This window comes from Delphinus delphis, chromosome 14 (assembly GCF_949987515.2).
Source record: "Delphinus delphis chromosome 14, mDelDel1.2, whole genome shotgun sequence".
Taxonomy (NCBI): domain Eukaryota; kingdom Metazoa; phylum Chordata; class Mammalia; order Artiodactyla; family Delphinidae; genus Delphinus; species Delphinus delphis.
The window spans coordinates 7,179,426-7,192,005 of NC_082696.1; the positions used below are offsets into that span (position 1 = coordinate 7,179,426).

At 45.7% G+C, this 12,580-nt stretch overlaps 1 protein-coding gene and 1 pseudogene across 2 annotated transcripts in view; both read left to right on the plus strand.

Moving 5' to 3' along the window:
* Positions 1–12,580, plus strand: part of AGPAT4 (1-acylglycerol-3-phosphate O-acyltransferase 4) — a 1,410,257-nt gene that overhangs the window by 1,270,094 nt on the left and 127,583 nt on the right. The gene's annotated exons all lie outside the window — the stretch shown is intronic.
* On the plus strand, positions 1,740–1,835 carry LOC132437434 (U2 spliceosomal RNA; annotated as a pseudogene).

Here is a 12,580-nt window from a genome sequence, read left to right on the forward strand (position 1 = left end):
TGCCAAACAAACGGTTCCTGTTTGCACCAGCAGCAGTTGTGACTGGTCTTGGCCGACTCTTAATTTAGGCAGGTCAGTTACCTCCTTCGTGGTTTTTCCTCTGTAAAATGCGGACAGTGATACACTGTCACATCTTCCTCACTGTATTATGAAAATACAGCTAGACTTCGTGAATATTCAAGACAGTTGTGAAAAGAAGTGTGTTCCATGGTCTGAAAACAAATGAGAAGCACGGCAGCCCCGGATCAGTAATTTCTGGAATCACGAGATCACAGGGAGAAAAGTTCCGGTGCCCGTTCTGCTCCTTGGTCACCACGCATGGATCTGTTCACGAGCCGAGGCCACCACCTCTGCAGATTTATCCTGGAGACGCCTCCGGCGCCTGCCCAGCCGGTGCTTCACGTGGGACAAGCGGACTCCGCTGAGGTTGGATGAACTGGCTCACAGGCCAGACAGGAGCAGCTCTCTAAAGCCACTTCCCAGCTCGCAAGTTGACTATGTTTAATATTCACACAGACTCCTTGTTGGCACAGCGGTCCTGTGAACTGAAACTCCTTTTCTCTTTGCTGACACAGGGTTTCTCAGCCTCAGCGCTGCTGACCTTTGGGGCTGGATAATTCCCAGTTGTGGGGCTGGCCTGAGCACGGCAGGACGCTCAGCAGGGTCCCTGGCCTCTGCCCACCGAGATGCCCGCAGCCCCCGACCCTGTGGTAACAACCCCAAATGTCTCCAGACATTGCCAGTGTCCCCGGAGACCAAACCACTCCCCACTGAGGACCGCTGGCCCGCCGCGTCCCTGCAGTATTGTGTGTTGAGGTGATGTCATTTCACCGACACATCTTCCTTTCAAATTCCCCGTGTGTCCACACAGGAGAGGTTTTTGCCGAGATCCACGGCTACAGACTCTTTTCCTGTCTGGCTGACATCACCTCGTTGACAGCGGTGTGATTCCTGTGCGAAGATGTGCTCTGGAGTGACCATTTCTGGAGAAAGTCCCAGGGTATTCTGGGAGTGAATTTGAACAGCTCTTAGCCACAGGAGAGATGGCAAATATACACTTAAGGCAATTCAGGAAAAGCTTGCCCCGCACCATCCCATCCACTGCCTGCGGATGAATAGGGGCTGTACTGTCTGGTAACCTGTCAGGAAGGCTCGAATTCACCTAAAACTGAAGCTCAATTTCTGCAAAACAAAACAACCAAATCTGGGTTTCTGCTTTCCCACCCAAGCTTTTCGATTCTCAACCCCGTCACAGCTCATCTGGGAAGTTTCTAATTGCTATTAAGGTTTTCTGCAAACGAGAAGACAGGGTATATTACTTGTGTAATTAAAAGCATCCTGTCAGATACTTCAGAATTTTTACAGCAAATCACGATTCCAGGTACAAAATGATGTCTCAGGCACAAAAGTCAGCCACATGACCGTTTTCCAGCCACATGACCGTTTTCCTACATTGTTTTCCCGGTGCCAACTGGATGGCAGTTTCTAGTATTTAAACGTGCATCACGTTTTACATCCATGGCAAATACCTACAGAATTTAATTTCCTGTTGCCAGTACCCCTTCTTAAAGAGCTGTGTCTCCCATTGCATTTGAAATGTTGATATAAAACCTCAGTTAGCTGGGGTGAGCGAGGGTTCTTCTTTGGACATAAGTCCAAACTTGGCTCCCAAGCTTCTCCTGGTGGGTCATCAGCAGATGACTAGTACAATGGAGTTCTACCGTGTGTGCTTTTTTTTTTTTCTTTTTCGGCCTTTTGGCTAAGATCAAGTGTAGTATCTGTTCTTATCAGTTTAATACCATGTGTGCTTTTAACTGACACCAAATTGACTCTTTACACTTGGCTAAGAAGCATGAAAAGACAAGACAAAAGGATACACAGTGCAGACAGTTACATCTGCCCCTGCGCTCAGAAGGTGTGGGTGTGTAGGAGAGCAGCGGTGAATCTGACCCTCCTTCTCTTCTTATTTCCGGCCTCCACTTGAGTGTGATTATACTGTATTATTTTTAAACAGCACAGCCCAAATAACACAAATCAGCTACTTCAGCTGGTCCTCAGCCTGAGAAACAGTCATTTGTTTTAGCCCTGGAAGAAAAACTGATTTTATTGGACTTACTGAGAAGTCCATTGGTCTCCAGAATGGCCATCCCCTCGTGAGGAAACTTTAAGTGTTACATCAGTGACTCAGTCCCCTTTGCCGTATTCTCTGGACTGGAGATTGAACCAGGTGTAAGCAGTGATGCCTCGGTCGCTCCCCTATTTCCAGTTGGACAATGTCACCTTCTAAGGGCCCCTTAGAAGGGGCCCTGCCAGTTTCTTGCTGGACAAATGCACTTTCGCCCCATCCCCCTTCTGACTTGGGCATCTCTGACCTGTTCCTTTTGACTTCTTCTCCCTCTGGAATCCATGAAAGGAGAAATATCCTTTACATGCACTACATTTTGTATTGTCTCTAATGTATCAACTTGTTCAATAGCCAACCACGTGGGTAAAGTTCTGTCCGCCCACCCTCCTCCTCTTATACACCATCTCTCTGTTCCCTTCTCACTTTTCCTTCTTCTTTACTTCCGTAATTCAGCTTTGCTTCAGCCCACTGTCTAGCTGGCACTTTGCAGGAGCCTCGGATGCAAAGGAGAGCACTTTGCAGCCCAGAGCCCAGGAACACAACCCAAGGGTAGCAGACGAAGATGCACAAATCCACAGAAGGCCAAGGTCAAAGGTAAACATTCTAGAATTCTCCACCTTGAAAAAGACAATTGCTCACAACTGAATGAGTGCTGGCGTAACACTGGCCACCATATAAACCTTTCAAGGGCATTCACAGACACCAGGTTTGCTATAATTCGGACTTGACATAAAATTAGTACAGCGACATAGCCTTTGCTTTCAAACATGAGGTAGGTTTTTCCAGCAGAAGGTATCCTGGGAATTTGCAAGACACAAATAAATGTTAAAAGAAAATCTCTTGATTAGAAATATAGGAAATATCTTTCTGCAAAAAATAGTATGTTCATACCTGTCACCTGCTAGGAGTTAATAAATGTGTCTTGAATGAATGGGTAAACTTACTTGGGTAAATGAGTACATTTTTCCCTGAATAGGAAAATAAATACCTGTATATCTTAAGTCTTATCCTGCATTCTAACTGCACAGAGATCACAGAACAAGGAAATGTATCTTCACTTTGAGGAAGGAGGCATTGAGACCTTCCCTGGTTCTTTCGTTCTTTTCTTAAAACGGATAATCTAAACATACCTTTTTTTAAAAAAAAATAAATTTCTTTATTTATTTTTTGGCTGTGTTGGGTCTTCGTTGCTGCACGCGGGTTTTCTCTAGTTGTGGCAAGTGGGGGCTACTCTTCGTTGCGGTGCGTGGGCTTCTCATTGCGGTGGCTTCTCTTGTTGCGGATCATGGGCTCTAGGCGTGCAGGCTTCAGTGGTTGTGGCGTGTGGGCTCAGTAGTTGTGGCTTGCAGGCTCTAGAATGCAGGCTCAGTAGTTGTGGCGCACAGGCTTAATTGCTCCGCGGCATGTGGGATCTTCCCAGACCAGGACTCGAACCTGTGTCCCTTGCATTGGCAGGCAGATTCTTAACCGCTGCGCCACCAGGGAAGTCCTAAACATACCTTTGTGAGTGTATCTCTTCTTTTAAAACAACAGCAACATCTGGTTAGAGTTAGTAGTACTCATAGCAATCATGTATCAAGCACGTGTGTCCCAGCCACTGCGCTAAGAACTTCACAGACACGGTCTCATTTGCTTTTCTCTTCCACCCCTCTGAACCGGTTGACTTCATCTGACCCAGGAAGAAAGAGACCCTTGAAGAGACTGATTTGCTGAAGGTCACCCAGCTAGGAAGTGGCCTCACCCGCCTCCTTGGAGGCTGAGCTCAGGATTCTGGACCCCCTCACTGAAAAGCCCTTCCTTCAGGGACAGGGATGCAAAGATTTGTTTCGCCTGCATCCTTAACCTCAAAACGAGTGCATCATTCCAGGTGAACAGTTTATGCTGCAGGATTATTTACTCACCCAGTTAACCAAGTTCAGTCAACTGGCTCTAATCCAGATTTTTAAAAATATATCAGAATCCAACATTGTGACTCCCCATATCCCCATAGGTGCACGAAAGCAAATACGTGGAAGACATTGGTGAGCAAGTGCAGTGTGACTGAAGACTGAGTTTCAGAAAGACACCAGCTGATGCTGTCAGCAGTTTCCCTTCCCCAGCTTTTATCCAAGTTCCGTGTTGTCCCTTCACAGCGGGGTAACACAGTACTCTTCTCATCCAAGTAGTCGGCGGTTTTATTGGTTGTCGTTTTATTTATCCAAGATTGTGATTGTTCTAACTAATGTTTTATCACTTCCTTGAAGGAATCTATCATTGGGTTTCATAGATAAAGGCAGAGTAACGCAGTTTATAAAATAACCAAAATATGTCCCTAAATTCCACTATTTTAACAGTAACCCTGCTGCCAAGACAACAGACGCTAATATTCTTATCAGTGTCTTTTGTATCCTGTAGGAAAGAGTTCACTAGTATAATAAGATAGAACTATTTGGGTATTTCTCTGTGACCCCACCACCACCACTGCTGTTTTGGGTAATATTTGAAGGATGATTATGTCAGAGGAAATACTGTGAATCTAGACAAAGACAAGCTGTGTAAAGGAAACACGCAGTAAAGAAAATCTATAGTTTACAAACCAAATAGCATTGGAGCACCAGCGCAGAGCTGCCAGATTACCTCCCCTGATGTAATGAACAGTGATCTCTTCACATCAAATGTCCTCTGAAAGGAAAGTGGCCCCTGCCTGGACACTAGGCGATTGTCTGGGAGCCAGTCCGTTCCTGGAAGAGACCAGGGGGACTTGGGTCCCTGAACCGTGGACCGAGAGATGCTCCAGATGTTAAACAGTGCAGCTTTCATCACATCACGTGGGCGGCGCTGGGCAGATAGCAAAGAACGGGGAAACTGGGCGCAGGATGGAAGCGTCCTGGGAGGTGGGGAAGGATTCCCCAACGCATCCTCCACCCTCAAGAGTCAAATTTCAGTCTTTCAAACCAATCAGTTAGGAGAGAAGGAAACCAAAATGAAAAAGAGAATTTTCTTCATAACTGTGTGCTTCTGAAGTGCAGTGCTATTCATCTGAAGTCTATTAGATACAATTAGAACCCAGCTATCTTTGTCTCGAGCATGCTTTAGGATAATTGCTTTGATGCGCCCATAAAACATATTAACAATAACTCGCTGCTGAGATTCTATGTAGAACTTGGGATGCCTACAGTCTTAAAAGGATGCATAGGAAATATGGGGGGAAAAGCAAAATTATAAACTGTCCGAATGGAGAGATTGAAGTTCATCTACCTTAAGTTCCAATGAAAAGTAGGCATGATCACGAACTCTATCTGCCTACCACCATAGTTAGGATACCCCTGCCGTAGATGCCAGCAAGAGAGGAGACAACCAGGGCTGGGGCACCTGCCGTGTGCACAGCCTCACGCCTGGGACCCATCCTCTGGTGGAAAGAGCACTCTTGAAGTAGAGTTTTCTGCTGGGGCTATTTGATACCGGATATGAGTAGACAATTTCCGTCAAATATGAGGGGGGAAAGTCTGCCTCACTGAATGCTGTGCCCCGTGGGAATGAATGTGCTGTCAATTTCTGCAAAAGCCTCTTTGTGACAGATCACCTCTGACACCATGAATGCCATCCCAGCAGAAGCTGTGCCCTTCTTTGTTGTCGGATGTGAAATCCTACAATGCAGAGCTCCGTCCTCCTCCTGCTTTCTTTTTACAATGCTCGTTTGCATTCCCAGTAGCTGGAAGTGATGGTGGAGCCTGGGTGCTTGTAGGATGTATGAGGGATGATTAACAGAGATTCTGACATGTTTCACTTTGAACAGGTTTGCCAAGTTCCGGATGGTGCCTCTAAGCACCAGTAACTTAAATATCACCCAGCTGAGGACAAAAAGCCACAGTTGCAAAATACGTATCCTGTTGGGTGTAGGGTTTCTGCCAAGATCAATGAGAAGAGCTTGAAGGTCGTGTGATTCCCACATGGGGTTCATGAACTGTGCTCAGTCATGCACCTTTTGAAGTCTGAAGACACATCGAAAGAACTTTTCATTCTTCCACCCATCTGTTCATTCATTCAACTAATGTTTATTTAGGGACTTCTGTGTGTGTCATGTGTGCTAGGTCCTGAGTTGAGTTGGTTAAGCAGGAAGAGGTAAAAATATATTCGGGGGAAAATTACATAATCTCTGAAAAAAAGATCTACAGAAACATTGTATTAGATCATAACATTGAAGCAATGTTAAATTCCTGAATATTGTCATTATATTGCAATTACGTAGGAGAATGCCATTGTTCATAAGAGGTGTATATTCAGGGCTAAAGTGTCATGATGTGCACAACTATGAGATAGTTTTGGCAAAAAGTATATATGTGCGTGTGTATACATACACACGCACATATACAATGTATCTACAGTGTATATATTATGTATAATATATATTGTGTGTGTATATGTATCTTTATAAAGAGAGAAAGAAACTTGCAAAATAGTAACAATTGGTGAATCTAGGTGAAGAGTGTAGGGGTGTTCATTATATTTATCTTGCACTTTTTCTATAGTGTTTAAATTTTTCACAATAAATATTTAGAGGAAAATTCATCATCTCTAGCTTTAAGGAGCTTACAATCTGGAGATCAATTTTCTTTTTCTAATAAAAGGGAAAAGAGGGGAAGATTAGATTTAAAACATAGGGTCACAAGTCACTTGAAGGACGTTGAAACTATTAAGTCAAGACTGGGAATCTTCGGTGAGGAGGTCTTGGGGGCCCGTGCCAGCCATACCCAGAGACTTAAGCATAAAGAAGGAAGCCCCGTGGCAGATGATGTTGGGTCCAGCTGAGCCCCAGCCTCTACCCGGGGGTCCAGCCGGGTTCCCGCCCACAGTGGGTGCCCTCAGGGAAGCAAACACTGCAGGGCTCCACGGAGACCCCCAGCACCTGGAGACGGGCCCCTGCTGTAGACGAGCTCCTCAGAGAAGACGACAGCAATCCAGCGTCTGATCTATCCCATCAGCCCGACCTTCATGCCACAGATGTCTCCAGTCACTACAGAAATGATGGCTGAACAACACCCGAAAGGGTCTTTAGTGCTGAGGAAAGCAAAGAGGATGTTTATGAACATAAATCAGAAAGAAGATGGAACAAACACCCTGGCTTTGTCCTTCTTCAGAAGGACTTTACAGAAGGTGATGGAAAAAGACACAGGGATACAGCAGGCAGCCAGGCCTGACGGGACTCCAGGCCCAGGGGCTCTTCCCTGCTGCTGTACAAGGCTCAGCCCCCCTGCGGGGCTAGGAGAGGCCTGAGCTTCTTAAAACGTTCATGAAGTCGACACAAGATGGGGAGGAGAGAAGAGCGGCCAGGAGGCAGCCTCCTTTCTCCTCTGAGTTTTTCTGAACAGTACCACCACTCACATCTTCCCCACGTCCTTCCTCTCTAATGGGTTATTTACACTCCCATTGCAGCTTCAGTAGTGTCTCTTGAATTGGTCGCCACCCTCCCAGGCTCACTGTCACTACCGTGAGGCTTCCAACTGGACTTTCTGAACTCATGCACCAGCCCCCTTCCCCATCTCTCTCCTATCTGATTCTTAAAAAGCAGCTGTTAGGCCTTCTCACAATGCTAATTCTTGGCTCATGGAAGTACTGTTTTGTGATTTTAAAACATTTAGGGGAATACACACTACTATATATAAAATAGGTAACCAATAAGGACCTACTGTATAGCACAGGGAACTCTACTCAATACTCTGTAATAACCTGTAAGAGAAAAGAATCTGAAAGAAAAAAAAGATACATATGTATGCGTCACTGAATCACTGTGCTGTACACCTGAAACTAACACAACGTTGTAAATCAACTATACTTCAAATTATATATACATATATATTATATATGTAATATATATATTATAAAAATAAAGCACTTAGGGGTTATTCAGTTTGGTTCCCCAATTTACGGCTTACTGTCCAGAGTGAGAGCAGGCAGCGGACCTGTACCTCTTCTGTCTCACTATCTTCCTGCTGGAGCTACAGGCAAGAGCCTCTCTCCTACCCTGTTCTAGAAAACTGCCTGCTCTAGTCTATGGAGCCAGATGGGGTGATCAAAGCTCTTGGCAAACACAGCCCAGCGTTCCTAAAGGAAGACAGAGGAAATGGCCCTGATGTCCCAGCAGGGCTCTTGCGTTTAAAGAGAATAAGCCGATGGGAGACACATCTGAGAACAGAACCTGGACAGCCTGCACCAGAGCCAGAGCTCGTTCAGTAAGAGCCCACTCTCTTCACCTTCCATCCTTCACACCCTTTGTCTGAGTTTATCCCTTTGGTATTTATGCCTTCGGATGTACTTTCACACAAGTACAAAAGCATAGTCTGATTGGCTGGAACAGAATTCTAATACATATGTAATCATAGTAAATGACAAAAATAAAATCAATTCTTTTTCCTTTTTTATTCGATTTTTCATACAATGTGCTAGCTTTCTGAAGACAATGGAACCTTTTTATGATTTAGACATTTTCTTTTTTTAAAGCACTTATTTATTATTTACTTATTTATTTATTTATTTGTTTGTTTGTTTATCTGGGCCGGGTCTTCATTGCAGCATGTGGGGTCTTCAGTTGTGGCATGCGGGATCTTTTTTTTTTTTTTTCAGTTGTGGCATGTGGGATCTAGTTCCCTGACCAGGGATCAAACCCAGCGGGCCCTCTGCATTGGGAGTGCAGAGAGTCTTTGCCACTGGACCACCAGGGAAGTCCTATGATTTAGACATTTTCAACATTGAATACCAACAATGGTTTTCCAGAAATGATAAGTGCAAAGCTATTAGGTTATTTCCAAAAGATTTTTAAACTTGTTTATCCTTTTCGTCTCAGACTGTGGATGATGAGCAGATGACCAACATTACGTGACAGGAACAAAAACACAATGAATAACCTATGAGCGTTCTTCCCCCTTGGCTGGGCAGCTCGTAATGGGGGAGCTTGGGTGTTGTTGGCTGAAGCGATTGGATACATGGGTCAAGGACACAAAAGAACAGCCAACTGGAAAAGCAAAGTGAACTGGATTGACCTTAAGGGCAGAGATCTTTTTCTCTCCCGTAACTGTTTATGGGAGAAAAAAAATCTAGAAAGAGGAGAGCAGAGGAAAGTGGGGTGAGATAGACGAACCCCCATACAAGCTGAAGTCTTGGAGAGTCTGGGGGTTTGGTGTGGGGGAGAGGGAATTAGAAGCAATTCCCCTGTGAGCTGTTGAGATTTTGAGAGTAAAGAGAATGGGAAAGAGGACTTTAAGAAGAATTTGAGTGTGTTTTGAATGTGCCCCTTTAGAGACAACAGTCAAGCCTTAAGTTACTTTGAATTATCGTATTTCTTCTGAATGGGATTTTCGCCAGAGACAGGGCATAAGATGAACAAGGACTGATGACTTTATGCAGATTAAAAGTGCAAGATAAGGGAGATCAGCTCAGTGGTTTGTGACCACCTAGAGGGATGGGATAGGGAGGGTGGGAGGGAGATGCAAGAGGGAGGAGATATGGGGATATATGTATACATATAGCTGATTCACTCTGTTATACAGCAGAAACTAACACACCACTGTAAAGCAATTATACTCCAATAAAGATGTTAAAAAATATATATAGAGAGAGAGAGAGAGAGAAAAAAAGAAAGAAAAAAGTGCAAGATAAGAGTAAAATTAATTTAGGAAAATTGGCTTAGGCCCCCGTGTTCCCCCAGGGAAGCGTCAATGTCTGACTCCCAGAGGGAACTTTGTTCCTGGGTGTGGAAAGAAAGACCGATTCACCAGGAAATGGCCAGTGTGAAAATTCAGATTCAGGGATCCTTGTAAAAGGTATTTTAATGTGGACTAAAAGATCTTTCTAACATTGCAAACCACTTCCTAACCCATATGTGACCAGGGCCTAAGAGGCCATTCTGATTTCTTAGTTCATGTTTTCCTTGGTATTTCGTCCTACTGTGATTTCTAAAAATGTATCAACTGATTCTCCACCCCGCTTCCCAGCTTTTTTCTTTTTAAGTAACACCCTTCTTAAGCAACACTTCACCTATACAAGATCTGAGAGAAGGAAATCATAGAGAAGCCAACACAGTCACAGTCACATTCTCTGAATTTCATGTGGGTTAGTCACACTGAGTTGGGCAAGCACTTCTTAGGCCTCAGTTTACGCTGACAAGCTTGGTCATCAGGCTTCTTAAGTAGTCATCTTCAGAAAATAAAAGGTTTTTAAAGGAATAAGAGTGGCCCTTGGTGCTCTGCTCGTGTTCAGGGTTCAAAGGAATAGATGGATGTTGGATAGAAGAGTGGATGGATGGGTGGATACTGGATGGGGGAGGGGATGGATGTTGGTTGGACGTTGGGTGGGGGAGGGGATGCATTTTGGGTAGACATTGGATGGAATAGATGGATGTTGGGTGGATACTGGGTGGGGGAGGGGATGGATGTTGGGTGGATGTTGGGTGGGGGAGGGGATGCATTTTGGGTAGACATTGGATGGAGTAGATGGATGTTGGGTGGATACTGGGTGGGGGAGGGGATGCATTTTGAGTAGACATTGGATGGAGTAGATGGATGTTGGGTGGATACTGGGTGGGGGAGGGGATGCATTTTGAGTAGACACTGGATGGAATAGATGGATGTTGGGTGGATACTGGGTGGGGGAGGGAATGCATTTTGGGTAGACACTGGATGGAGTAGATGGATGTTGGGTGGATGTTGGGTGGGAGAGGGGATGCATTTTGGATAGACATTGGATGGAGTAGATGGATGTTGGGTGGATATTGGGTGGGGGAGGGGATGGACGTTGGGTGGATGTTGGGTGGAGTGAATGGATGTTGGGTAGATGTTGGATGGAGTAGTGGATGCATGTTTCCCTCAACAGCCAGTTTTGGGGTGAGGTGAGGGTGGGAGATGGGATGTGGGGACAGAGAGTTCCCCTGGCAGTAAAGAGGACAAGCAGGCAGGCAGGCTAAGGGCTGGGCTCTGTAGGAAGGTAGAACGTGGACAGACAGCACTCAGTGTTTCCAGGCCAGACTTGAAAAGCAGCTGCAGGCGCTGAACATTCCATAGACTCTTATGGCCAGATTTCAAGTGTGAGTCCACTGTACCTACAAAGGACTTTTGTTCCCATCAAAGAATGTACCTCTTACCCAGTTGGTTTTTAATTGCTCCCCAGCACCCAGGTGACCCATGTTTCTCCTGTGGCCTTTTCTCAGCCAGTTGTCAGTGAAGGGGAAAGGCACAGACTGAAAAGGGGTTTGAACCAGTGGTGCTAACCGCCAGCCCCAGGAAGCCCCACCCCCATCCTAGCCTCTGGAGCCATCATTTCTGTTTGGCCTGGGCTCTGTCCTCTCCCGCCCTCTCTGTGTTCTCCCTACTTTGCCGCCCAGAGGCTGCCACCTGGCCTTTCCCATTCCTCCCGCACCTGCAGGACCTGGGAAACAATCCCCAGGGCTCAAGTTTGTGGTGTCAGTCACTGCCTTTGTTGGAACATGAAGGGATCCTTCTGGAATGAGTGAATCTGTCAGTCATTCTTCATTTCAATTACCATCTTAGAAGTAATTCTGAAACTATTACTCAGGGACCTTGGCCATAAGAACTTTATAAAATTCTGGAGCCATTACAACTGTCTGTTTCCCTAGAGTGATTCATGGTAACTTTAAAAGTGCAAAGGGCCTGTCATGGGCTAAATTGTGTCCCAACGTCAAATTCATATGACGAAGTCCTAAGCCCCAATACCGCAGAATGTGGCTATATTTGAAGATAGATACTTTAAAGAGGTAATTAAGTTAAAATGAATCACCAGGGTGGGTCCTGATCTGATATGATTGGTGACCTTTTTAGAAGAGGCGATAAGGACACAGACACAGCGGGACAAGCATGTGAAGACGCAGGGAGCAGAGGGCCTTCCACAAGCCAAGGAGAAGCCAGCTCTGCTGACACCTTGATCTCAGACTTACAGCTTTCGATTGTTTAAGTACCACCCCCAGGTCTATGGTGCTTTATGATGGTAGCAAACAAGCACAGGGACTGAATACCCACATGCAGGGGAAAACAGAAGGCTTTTCGCCCTCATCCTATAGGAGCGGGAAGGGGAGGGGAGGAGTGGGGGCCAGGCCAAAAGGAAAGGGAGAGGCCCCGTCCCCAGGAAAGTGACCGGGGCTCACAGCAGAAAGACCCCTGTGAGATCCCGCCTGCAATACTTTACAGCCGAGCGGAAGCCCCAGCTGAAGAGAGTAGGGTAACGTTTAGAGGCAGAACCACGTTTACACACCCACAGCACTACAGACGATAGGTGAATGCAAAGAGGGAAAAAGTATAAAAAGTAGACTCCAAAATGCAAAATGCATTGAGTCTGAGCCCATCTTGCAAAGGGGAAGCTGGCTTTTGCCGCATCTACAGGGTCTCATGAGCGTCACCCCACTCCCCAGTCTGGAAGGCACGAGGCCTCGGCAGGTGTGGCGGTCACAGCCTTGGACCAAGAATCGAAGCC